Source organism: Melospiza georgiana, chromosome 4, assembly GCF_028018845.1.
Source record: "Melospiza georgiana isolate bMelGeo1 chromosome 4, bMelGeo1.pri, whole genome shotgun sequence".
Taxonomy (NCBI): domain Eukaryota; kingdom Metazoa; phylum Chordata; class Aves; order Passeriformes; family Passerellidae; genus Melospiza; species Melospiza georgiana.
Window position 1 is genome coordinate 23790043 of NC_080433.1, and position 11173 is coordinate 23801215.

An 11173-nucleotide genomic window follows, 5' to 3' on the forward strand; every position below is an offset into this window, starting at 1 on the left:
AATTTTGACTGAGCAGGAGGTGTGCCCAAGACCTGCTCCTCCAGAGCCATTCTATTTTTGCAGTTCTGGTTCTGACCTCAGTCCAAATGTGCAAGGGTCACATTTCCCTGCTCCAGAGATCTCAGAGAGCTTCTGTTGCTTATTAAATTTTCCACCCAAACATGGTAGAAGTTTCTGAGCATGTCTGACAAAACTATGGCATTTTCAATATGTGAATGCAACATTTAATCTGGGTTTAAAACCTTGCCTAGGAAATGTGAGAGGTGCTTCTGCAAGTCAGTAGGTTTATTCCCTGTCAGGTGTGTGTGGGTTTTTTTTATCTTTTTCTCAGCCATACATCACTTGGCTCTGCCAAATACCTACATAGCTGTGACAAGATCCAGGAGAATGTTCATCTCTTTGTTTTAGTGTCTTTAGGATTGCTTCAGCACCAGACAATACATTCAGACACTGGTAGGAGTAGAATCGGACACAAGGTGAATGACAAATTCTCTTGAAGTGGAAAACTTGCTTGATTTTCCGCTAAATTATTCTGTCCCTATTGGCAGTTTGCTATTTCCACAGACTTGGCTCATAAATATTGGATGTCTGCCTAGCTGGGAAATTGCATTTCCATTTTCAACACCTGCTATGTGCTAGACTTCTATGAGAGTGCTTAGCTGATACTCTGCAAAGAGGGGGAGCTTATAGTTAGTGTTTTTACCTGTTAGTGTTTTTAAAATGTGCTCAATTCTCACCCCAGTTTCACTTTTCCAAGAAAACTCCAGTTACCAATGAATTATGAAGTATTGGTGAGATTCTTACCAGAGTTTTTGCTATTGCTGTTCTTACACCAACATATCTCATGCAGACATAGAAGATTCCGTGCTCTTCCCTTATAAACCCAGGCTTGGATATTCCTGACTGATATCTCCCTCCACACACAGCTTTCACAGTGTGTTTGTTAAGGAGTGTTTAGGCAGAGGCAATGTTTGCATTTCATGGCACCGTATGTATAGAGGCAGTGCCACTGAGGTGTTGTGTAAACAGAGGATATTTATGATAATTGTAATTATACACGGTTGCATAGAATTATTCAGAGAAGCTCGGAAACCATCGTTGCATATTTTGTTTACCAGATCTCAATAACTATTTTAGTAAGATAGACAGGCTCAGGGCTAAATGCATTCCCTGACAGGCAGGCAAACCTAGATTTCTACATAGCACAGGTACAGAATCAGTGTCATATTCTGGGTTTTTCTTACACAACGACCCATAAGTAAGCAAAAGAAGGAAAAAAGTTTAGGAAAAAACTTAAGCTAGTTGTTTTGGTGGTAGGTTTTGGGGATTTTTTAATATCTGTTACCTTTTGCTCTCCAGTGAGTTTGCAACCACAATGGATTCAGAAATAGGCATTAACGCAAAACTTGAAATAACATATCACAGTGTTTCTCTGCAAGTTTTGTCATCTATTGACCATAAATTTGCAAGTACATTTTTGTACATGAAGCACACTTCCCTCTCCTCCTGCAGCAGCCCTGGGAATCTCATAGAGTAAAAGATTCAGTCAAGAAAATCACACAGAATCATAAATTAAGAGATCACCATTTTCCTCTTCAAAAACTCTTCCCTGTAAATAAATGTCTGTTTATCCTGTCCTCAGCAGCCTCTAGTAATCAAAACTGTGTTTTCTAAGCAACCTGTTGCTGTTAGAAGGACACCCTCTGCCTGCCTGGTTCTTCAGCCAAGCAGCTCTTATCTTGCTGCACTGTCAAGTTAAGAGGGACAAAAATCTGTTCTGGCTGCTTGAGCTCATGGGGTTTTGGCTCATATCTTAATTTTCTCCTCACAAAACCATCACTTAGAAAGCAAGGTACAAGTGCAGGTCTCATTCTGTAGCAAGGCTATATTAGTAACAGGATTTTACTGGAAAATTAAGACATGTTTGCTGAACAGGTCATTGAGGGTTTCCTGAATCTTAGGATCTCTCACTTTCAGTTGCACCATTCAGCTTCATCCTTAGGTTGAAGCACTTGTGGTCCCTCTCCATTTTCTCCATTTTTGGTAGTGCTGGAACCATCAGCACCATGCAAAGCCTCATCTGCTGCTTCTTACAACTGCATCATGTAGGCAAGGTTCCTCCTCCATCTGGTACAACCATGAGAAATAGAAGGATAGAGTTCAAATGACTGATGAGCAAAGTGGCAGGAGATTCTTGTACTTGATGCATTTGTTGCTATAGCCTTCAAGTATGGGTTTAGCTTACAGCTGGCAGAAGAATAAAGATGAGAATGCATTTTTCTGCCTCTCATACTGAGTGGAATACACCTGGGAGTGAACAGGACTAGGGAACACAATTGTCTGGAGTCCCTGAAATGGAGGCAGGATGTTACATGAGTTTTGCTGCTTTTCATAGGAGCACATTTATCTGCTGTGTTCTTTCCTCTGGGCTCTGCTAAAGATTATCACTGTCCTAGCTTTTATGCTAGTTTCAAACATGTATGCATTAATCAGCAGAAATATGGCGCTGAACCTTGCCTTGAAATGTCAGCATATTTACTGTCTTGCATGACATATATATATCATTACTGGATGTTGATAAGAACAAACAAGAAGGAAATATTTAACAAACAAGCACTACACTTAGCATGTGATTTATAGGTTTAAAATGGAATCCATATGCTAGTGGTGGGAGACTTGTGAGCTGCATGTGCATTATTGTGCTCTGCATCAGCACTTAAAAATGAAAAATTAAACATCAGCTCCATTTACTTGGGGTACAATGAATATCTTCAGTGCTTTATGAATTACTGAGGTGTGCTTACATGCCAAACTAAAAGCAAACTAAAAAAAAAAAAAAAAAAAAACCAAAGACCTACAAGAAAACTCCTCTCTCCACTTGATAAGACTTTTTGAGTCAGAGACAAACATGTACTTATGCCATTACAGTCTGGAGAAGGCACAGAGCATTGCAGAGTACATAAAAACACATTAATTCACTAGGAAAGTCCTTTGCAGGTCACTCTTGCAAGCAAAGAAAGTGATCTCCATGTTCAGCCCTCTCCAAAATAATCACCCAGCAGCATTTCAGAAGGTTAAGTGGTCTCAGAAGGAGGTGGAACCAATGGAAAAACTTTCCAGTGTCAGACTTTCATCTGTGACAGCTCAAACTGGGGATTTAACACATAATAGGACTGAAGGAGAGGAGTGGAGAGTTTTCATACAAAAGGAAATCACAAACAGAGAGAACCTGCCTTCAGAGAAAGCAAAAAGTACTATTTCTGAGTACTTTTCTGACCAGTCTGAAAGCAAAGACACTAGAACTCTATAGATCAATCCAGATGAAGTTAGTGAAGAGACTCCAAAGTATTTTGGGGTTATACTGAACTTTTGATGTTTCATGGACAGGCTGCTGGCATGTGGGTCAGAGGGATCAGGTCCTGTCCATCTTATTCCAGAAATTAGGCAAACAGTTGATGACAGACCTAGGGGTTCATATCAAAATAAGTCATGTCAAAAAAAAAAAAAAAAAATAGGTAGGCTTTTGGGATGCTGACAATTTCCTTCCTCTCTCTCCCTTTCCAAGGCCTGTGAACTGGCAGGCAGGCTCAAAGCAAGGTAAAATGTTGAGGCAGATAGGAATCAAGAACAAGCTATGCTGGCTAGTGCTTGGGGAGACAAGAAGCATCGCTGAGATGGAGTGTTTACAGAAAAAATCCCACAGCTCATATTTGTAGTATGCATTTATAAATTCCTGGAACTCAATTTTATAGGATTTTTGATTAATGGCTGTGCTGCAGTTCAGCTCCAAGCCTATTGAACTTACTGTACTGGAACTGAGCAAGACGTGCACAAGCCAAATATGAGCACTATTACTGGACTGTGATTTAAAGGTGGTTATTTGCTCAGAGGCATTGCTGGGCCGGCTCTGCTTATTGTACATGTAGAGATCAAAGTCAAAGCAGGGCCCCTCAGCAGCCTTCTTAAAATCAGAGTCAGGGATGTATTTGTCTCAGATACCTCCACAGTAGAAGAGCTGAAGAACAATGAAAAGTGCTTGTGATTTCCCCAACACCTTTACATCAAAGCAGGCGCAGAGGTTGTTGATGCATGGATTATGCAGTATTTAGCAGATTTATCTTTGCTGATTAATGCAGAGCTTGTTGATATATGGATGGATTCTTCTAATTATATATTTATGTCACTTTTATCACAGTATCTTCCAGGAGCACGGCCAAGTGCTTCATTTCCTTGTGCTGGTCATGCATGCCAAGTGTTCCAACAGTGTGGTGTTTGACATTAGTGCTGTTTCTCCCACACTTCAAAGAAGACATCTGTGGTTATGGCTGGCAAATGCCAACTTAATTGTTGATTATCATGGTAATGTAGTCAAAGAAGTCTCGTCTGCTGAGGTGGGAGTCACTTCATTAAATACAGTCCTTATGGCTATTAGGGTTTGTGAGGGATGCCTCTAATTTATTGGTGTGCCAACTGGAGTCAAATGAAGGCAACATGAAAAAACAACAACAACAAGAAAAAACCCCGCCCAAAACTGGATGAGAAACCAGAAGATTTGCCAGCATAGAGAGAAACTTACTACAGACCACAGCATGCCCTGTGGTCTTCCCAGACAGTTCAGCTTTCAACTGCAAAGTGGCATCACTTCAGAAGGTGAAATATCAATTTAATCCCAGAGCTGGGATGTGGGAACAGAATCCTTGGCATATTTCACCCAGCCTCCTCCAATCACTTCTAGCAGGAAATAAAACAAAAGATTGATAATCATTGTTGATAATGCAAATCTTTAGATATATGAGGTGCCCTTTGAAAACATAGGATCCAGGCAACTAAACCTGTTCCACCTCTCTTCTTTCTGAGTGTAGCACAAGTTTGAAGCTCCATGTCTCTTCTTCCTTGCACTGTATAACAACAACAACAAAAAGGAGCCCTCTCACCCCTACACACAGAGTAAATCCTGGAAAACTGAATTTTCAGGTAAAATTAATACTGGAAATTTGTTTCTAAGGAAGAGTTTCTGTTCTAGGGATTTGGCTTTGTGTTTATAAAAACAAGAAACAGTTGCAATGATGCTGGCTTATTAAATAGTCCCAAACCAAAGAAAAATATTGGGAGGTATAAAGTCACTGAAATTAATTTAATTACACTTATGCAGTGTAATGGGCTTACTATGAAGACAAGCTTAGTCTGATTTTAATGAAATTGTCACTAGTTTTTATGACTACTTGCTCTTGGATGAATGTCTTTTTTTTTAAATATAAGTATTATACATAGGTAATTAGAATTACCTATGTATAATACTCATATTTAACAATAAAGACAGAATTACATCAATTTTTTTTATTGAGTTCCTTCATTACTCATCCTCAATTAGCTTCATTTTTTCTTAGCTCTTCTTATTTTCTTCAAGCTTTGCAAAGCATAGTGGTTATGATTTCCTACTCAGGGCAGTATTTTGAAAGATACACTGTGTGGAGCAACTCACGTGTTTCCTTTCAAAGAAAACTTTAATTCGTGTCTGTTGAAGTCCTGGCTTCCAGATGGTTCAAATATAAAGTAGCATTTTTCTTGCCATGCCACACTGTGATGGTTCAGTCACAACCAGGGGCTGTCAAGCAAATGGGACCCTGATATATTATTTCAGAAGTCCCTGCTGCACGGTAAGTGCCAAGTGGGTCAGCCACCAGTCAGACACTGCAGCAGACAGTCAAGCTCCAATAGGAGTGACAGACAGTCATAAAGTTGCCATTTTCATGGGAGAATTCTGGTTTAAAAAATATAAAAAATTACAATCCTAGTACATTAACCATGGAGGAAAAAAAAAGAGGTGATTTAAAGAAGAAAGGGAAAGATGTTGAAAGTGTGTTCATATATCTACAGACTGTCAAGATTTTGGATTCATACACATTCTCAGGCTTTCAAAGCAGGAATGATTTGAGGTTGCATATTTGAAAGTACCAGAAGTTAGAATTTAGCCTGAGGAGGCAGAAGACCATTCACACTGGACAGTTCAGGTTCACAAACTGGTGATCTGTGCCACTTTGGATGCCACATCTGGGCGTATGGGGGAGCAAAAGGTGGAAGAGGCACAAGTAATCTCATTCCTCACCTCCCAGAATTTAGGTGTCCTTGACACAGCATTGAGATGAATGATGTGAAGAGGTGAGAGCCCCCCTGCTTGGTCTCACTGTGGGTTTGGTGGCTTTGGGGGATAAATTCCAGTCTCCAGTATCTTAACATTTGGTATTACTGAAAACATGAAGGATTAGGGAATGCCAGAGGGATTGTGTATTTTCATCCTGACTCATTAAGTAACTCTGAGTAAGCATTCCCAAAGGGTTCCCCAGTGTTTCTCACAGCTTTATCAGTCCAATTCCATCTCTCCAAAAAGAGACAGACAGACAGACTCCCACTAACTTCTTGTGAAACTGGACTGGTCCTGAAATGTGCTGCATGCAGGATAGACAGCTGTTTGCTTAGAAGCATGAAAATAGCTAAAATCATACTGAGAAAGTGCATGGAGGCTCATTAATTGGAATTATTTTTGTTTGAGTAGTATTCATCTGATGTTTCATGTTTCTGGTCATCAGATTACAAACCCGTGATGAATAGAAAAGTCATAAAAGATTGAGAAAAACACAGGATCAGAGGCTCTGATTATGTCATGCAACCTGCGTGACGGGAGAACAAGGATATTCTGCTTTTGGGATCAGTGAAAATATGACTACTTAACACTTTTCATAATTACAATTTACTTCTCTATGTCCATTTTTAGGGTGATAAGTTTCTTTTTCACTGACATACTTTAGGAACAAGATACAATTTTCATGCCTTCCTCTGTGAGTTATTGTGGAAAAGGGAGGAGAGGACTTGCTGAAACATTGCAGTGATTTCATCCCTAAACCAAGGGACATATATTTTTGCAGAACAAAATTATCAGCAAAAGGTAATTCTACATAGACTGCATGTGCTAAACTCCTTAGTGTTCCAATTTATCTCTGTAGGGAATAAAAAACTGGATTCTCTTCTTTATCAATCCCACATTCCAAGGAAGCTGCATCTTTGGCAAACGATGTAGGAGCAGGACTTTTCCAGCTGGTAGATGCACTCATTAATCTTCCTCAAATACCTATCCTGTCTAAAAATGTTGAACCATTTTCTAAAGCCATCAAAGAATCAGGGCTTTAAAGTAATTGTCACTTCCCAGAGTGTTATAGAGTTCTTTGGTTATTCATTCTGAAAGCTGCAAAGGCAGCAAAGCATCTTTGTCAACTGAGGAGGTGAGCGCTTCTATCAGAGTTCAGAAATCCCTCCCATCATACCGGTTTTCCCCCTTTTTTTTCTGGAGGGGATGATTCACTGAAAGGAACTGAACATATTTATGTTCTTTCTTGAACTAAGATCTCATCTGAACCATCGCTGTGGGGTTTTACATGTAGGAGGGGGAGATCCACAAAAAAACTTAATTACTATGATCACCCCAAATGTTTTCACACTGATAACAGAGGGAGTCAGCACACAAGGTTTCTATGGTTACTCATGCCCATGTAAACACTTCCAGGGAGTTAAGAGGGTCACTTTTTTTTTAACTGAAATTGCTTCTGTGTGGCCTTATGTAAAAACAAATAAGGAGCTGGAATCAAAAATTAATGTCTGGATAAATTTTATTAGCAAAATAATTATGGTTTACAAAATCATTATGGTTTAAAAAGACAAGGCAAAATATGTGAAAACCAGGTTAGATAGGGCTCTGAGAAACCTGGGATGGTGGAAGGTGTCCCTGCCCATGGCAGGAGTTTGGAATGAGACAATCTAAAGGTGCCTTCCGACCCAGGAAGCTCTGTGGTTTTGTGATACTATGATCTACTAAAACATCAGCAAAACCCACTGTTATTATCCTCCTGGAGGTGAAGGCTGAGTGGGTACACTCCTTTTTCAAGCACTGTTCAAGCTACCCACAGACCACTGATAGCTGTCTGCATCAATCATGAGCCTCCCAGGTCTGTGTCTCATAGCACCACTTGCAGCTATGTTCATGCAAACTTTCATTACAGATATTCTGCAGCTAGGGAAATGATGGCCAGCAAAAACCTAGTTTTCTCTAGTTTTTGTTTTTAGTTGTTGTAACACAGATGAGTGAAATGTGCAGTTGTGACAAATATCTGAATATATTTTTGCCCATACTTGAATATGTCTAGGGAATCTTGGATACAGAGCTATCTTCATCTCCCACAGCAGCTCCCACCACAAATATAACCTCTCAGTTTCTAAAGTAATTACAGTATCTCAGTAGTATCATTGGGATTAATTACTTTCATTCCCATTTCACAGGTAGAAAAGTAGCTTTAAAAAGCAGCATTCTTCTTTTACCTCAGAACCACTAAATGCATTCTAGTTACAAAATAAACAAATGTTTCATCTGTGCTAGTGAATCAACTTCAGCAAACATACCTCAGACTGAAATGAACATGTTTTGTCTTTACTGGTGCAACATGTAGCAGCTACATGTTCACCAGTAATGCTGCAGGACCAAAAAAATAAAAAAAAAGTTAATTTTAGCAACATAAGTCATTAATGTCTTTCCAAATTTATAAAGGCAATTCCTAGGGGAGTGAGGAGATGAACACAGGCTAGTGACTTAACCTCAGGACACTCCTTTCTGACTAGCTGACCTTTGAGGAGGTATCCCGCAAAATTTCCAAGAATCATCAGCTTTTCCTTGGTCTCAGCAGGACTCAAAGTCCTGAGCACTTGGAATGCCACAAACACAATCTGCACGATGATGAAGCCTAGTTATGACAAGACCATGGGTGTTGGCAACATTTTTATAAATACATTTGAAAAACACAATTTTAAACGTATTGTACCTCATTCGCTTAATTATGGTATATTTTTAATTACTGTTGCAATAACATCTGGAAGCCTCGCTCAGGATCTGGCCTCACTGCCCCCAAATTGTGTGGGACACAATTTTTCTGTGTTGTAGCGAACAAGACCCTGCAGAATTCCCCATGTAAGGGGAGAGGAAATGGGGACATGCTTCTGGTATCTGGGGCTGGCAGGCAAGCAGGATGCTGTGGGATTGTCCAATGGGCGTGTGTACAGCCAGGAAAAGGGCCACAACACGAGGCTGAAAACAAAAGCCTCTCCCAAGTCTGCTTTCACACACAGCCCCAGGAGGTGAAGCCAGCCAGCTGCAGGGCAGGCACATGAAACTTTGGCTCTGTGGCGTCAGTTCATCCAGCCTGCAGGTTCTCCAAGCAGGAGGTGCTGGATAAGGGCAGGAGGGTTGGCCTTCCCTGCTGGGGAAAGATGGGAGCATCACTTAGTGCTCAACATCCGACAGCACTCGTGTCCCAGAATCACTCTCCCTCCCAAAGAGATCAGAAGCCAAGAGACGAGAGTGAACACCCAGCTTAAGGAAACAGGGCCAGGGAGGGGCAAGGCTGAGGAGAGGAGGGAATGAATTTCTGGATGGAGATGGGAACTTGATTCCCAGATATGCCCTCGGGCAGTCTATACCAGCAAATACAGCAGTAAGCTGTACTTGTAAATATGTATTTTCACTTACTTAAACTGTAAATAGTGATGACAGCTGGGAGAAGAGCAAAGATGGGTAGGAGGGAGGAGAAGAGGTATTTTTTTTTTAATTTCTCATTAAGAAATAAGGTTGCCAATCTTAGAAGTGGTGAAAACGTGTACTGGCATCAAACCAAAACTCAGCTCCTGAATGACACATGCTGACAATCAAGGTTCATTGTTTTTTCACTTAATGAGATCATTTCACAAAGCATTGGGGTATTTTCAGGTTAGGGCCAGATCCTCACAGTGATACAAACCAGTGGGATGACTCAGTGCTGCTAAACTACAGAAGATCTGGTCTTCTAAGCAAAATTCAGATGCCTGGATCATCACAGAAAATGGACTTTCAAGGCCTTTAAATCCTTGTTCTTCAGATCCTCTGGATATTGTTAGATCATACAATTCTACTGTAATTATATTATCCTTCAAGTCATGGACTTCCTAGAGAAATCATATGAAATTCTCATTTTGTAGTAAACACACTGTACATCCCAGCCTTCTCAAATTCCTGAAAAGGTTTGGATCAGAAAAATAGAATCAATTAAATTCAAACCATTGGAAGGAAGGCCTGTTCACTGTAAACAATTAAACAATTTGTCTTTCTAAACATATTTTGATTGTTTATTTGTTTTAAAGTTCAAGTCAAATAAGCTGTTTTGATCTGTAGAACTGAAGCCAAAATATTTTCAGATGGTCCACTTGTAAACTTTTTGACATTGGCTCATGTTGTTTCTTGCCAGATTCATGGCTTTTATCTCTTTGAGACTCCCTTGGCTTCTGAGAGACTTCCTTGGCTTCTGAGTACCAATTTTAAATAGTGGTTCAAACCCCAGTTAGATTCTTGGTACCTGAGACAAGCTCCAGTGATTTAAAGCCTTTTCAAAAAATTCTAGTACAAGTACCACCAATTTCTTCTGTACACTTCAAACAACACCATCTCAGCTTTGCAGGACTCTAAGAGAAAAATCCATAGTAGAGATGTAAACCTCAATTGCTCTCTGATAATTTGGCTCAATTTCCTGCATTCAAAGCCTGTCCCGCTTTGCACACCTGAGCTAAAGTGTTCAGGGACTTCTGTGGACTAAGAAAGTACCTGCTAAACAACATGTGAAGCAGGGGGAACTATGTTTTGAAATTCTTCTTTCTTCTGTTGTGCAGAGATGACAGAGAGGAATGAACACTTTAGTATAGCTGCTCTTGGTGGACGAGACACCAGGGGAAACTGGAGCTGTGGCAGAGGGAATGAGGGAATGAAACTGTTGTGGTCTGCACAGAGCAGAAGGCTCCAACAAAGATATGAGGCAAAATCTAGGAGTGTTTCTGCATGCCTCCATAGCCCATCTCACCCAATTCCCAGCAATTTTTGTAATATGTGAGTCTGATATGGTGATACAGCCATGTGTCTTTCTCTTAGGCCCTCCTAATTAACTTTTAACTTGGCCTCTACTGAGAGAGGATCTCAAGGTGTTTCCCTTTCACCAGATGGCCAGAGAGAAAGGATGGAAGAGCTAATCCCCCTGAGGGAAGTCCAGCCAAGGGAGAGTGTGGGGGTACCAGTCATCGGTTTTTCTGGGTCTGGATTGAAGGCACTTGA

At 40.4% G+C, this 11173-nt stretch overlaps 1 protein-coding gene across 1 annotated transcript in view; it reads left to right on the top strand.

The window, feature by feature from the left end:
- The window catches only part of NTF3 (neurotrophin 3), a 47095-nt gene that overhangs the window by 17765 nt on the left and 18157 nt on the right, over positions 1-11173 (top strand). The gene's annotated exons all lie outside the window — the stretch shown is intronic.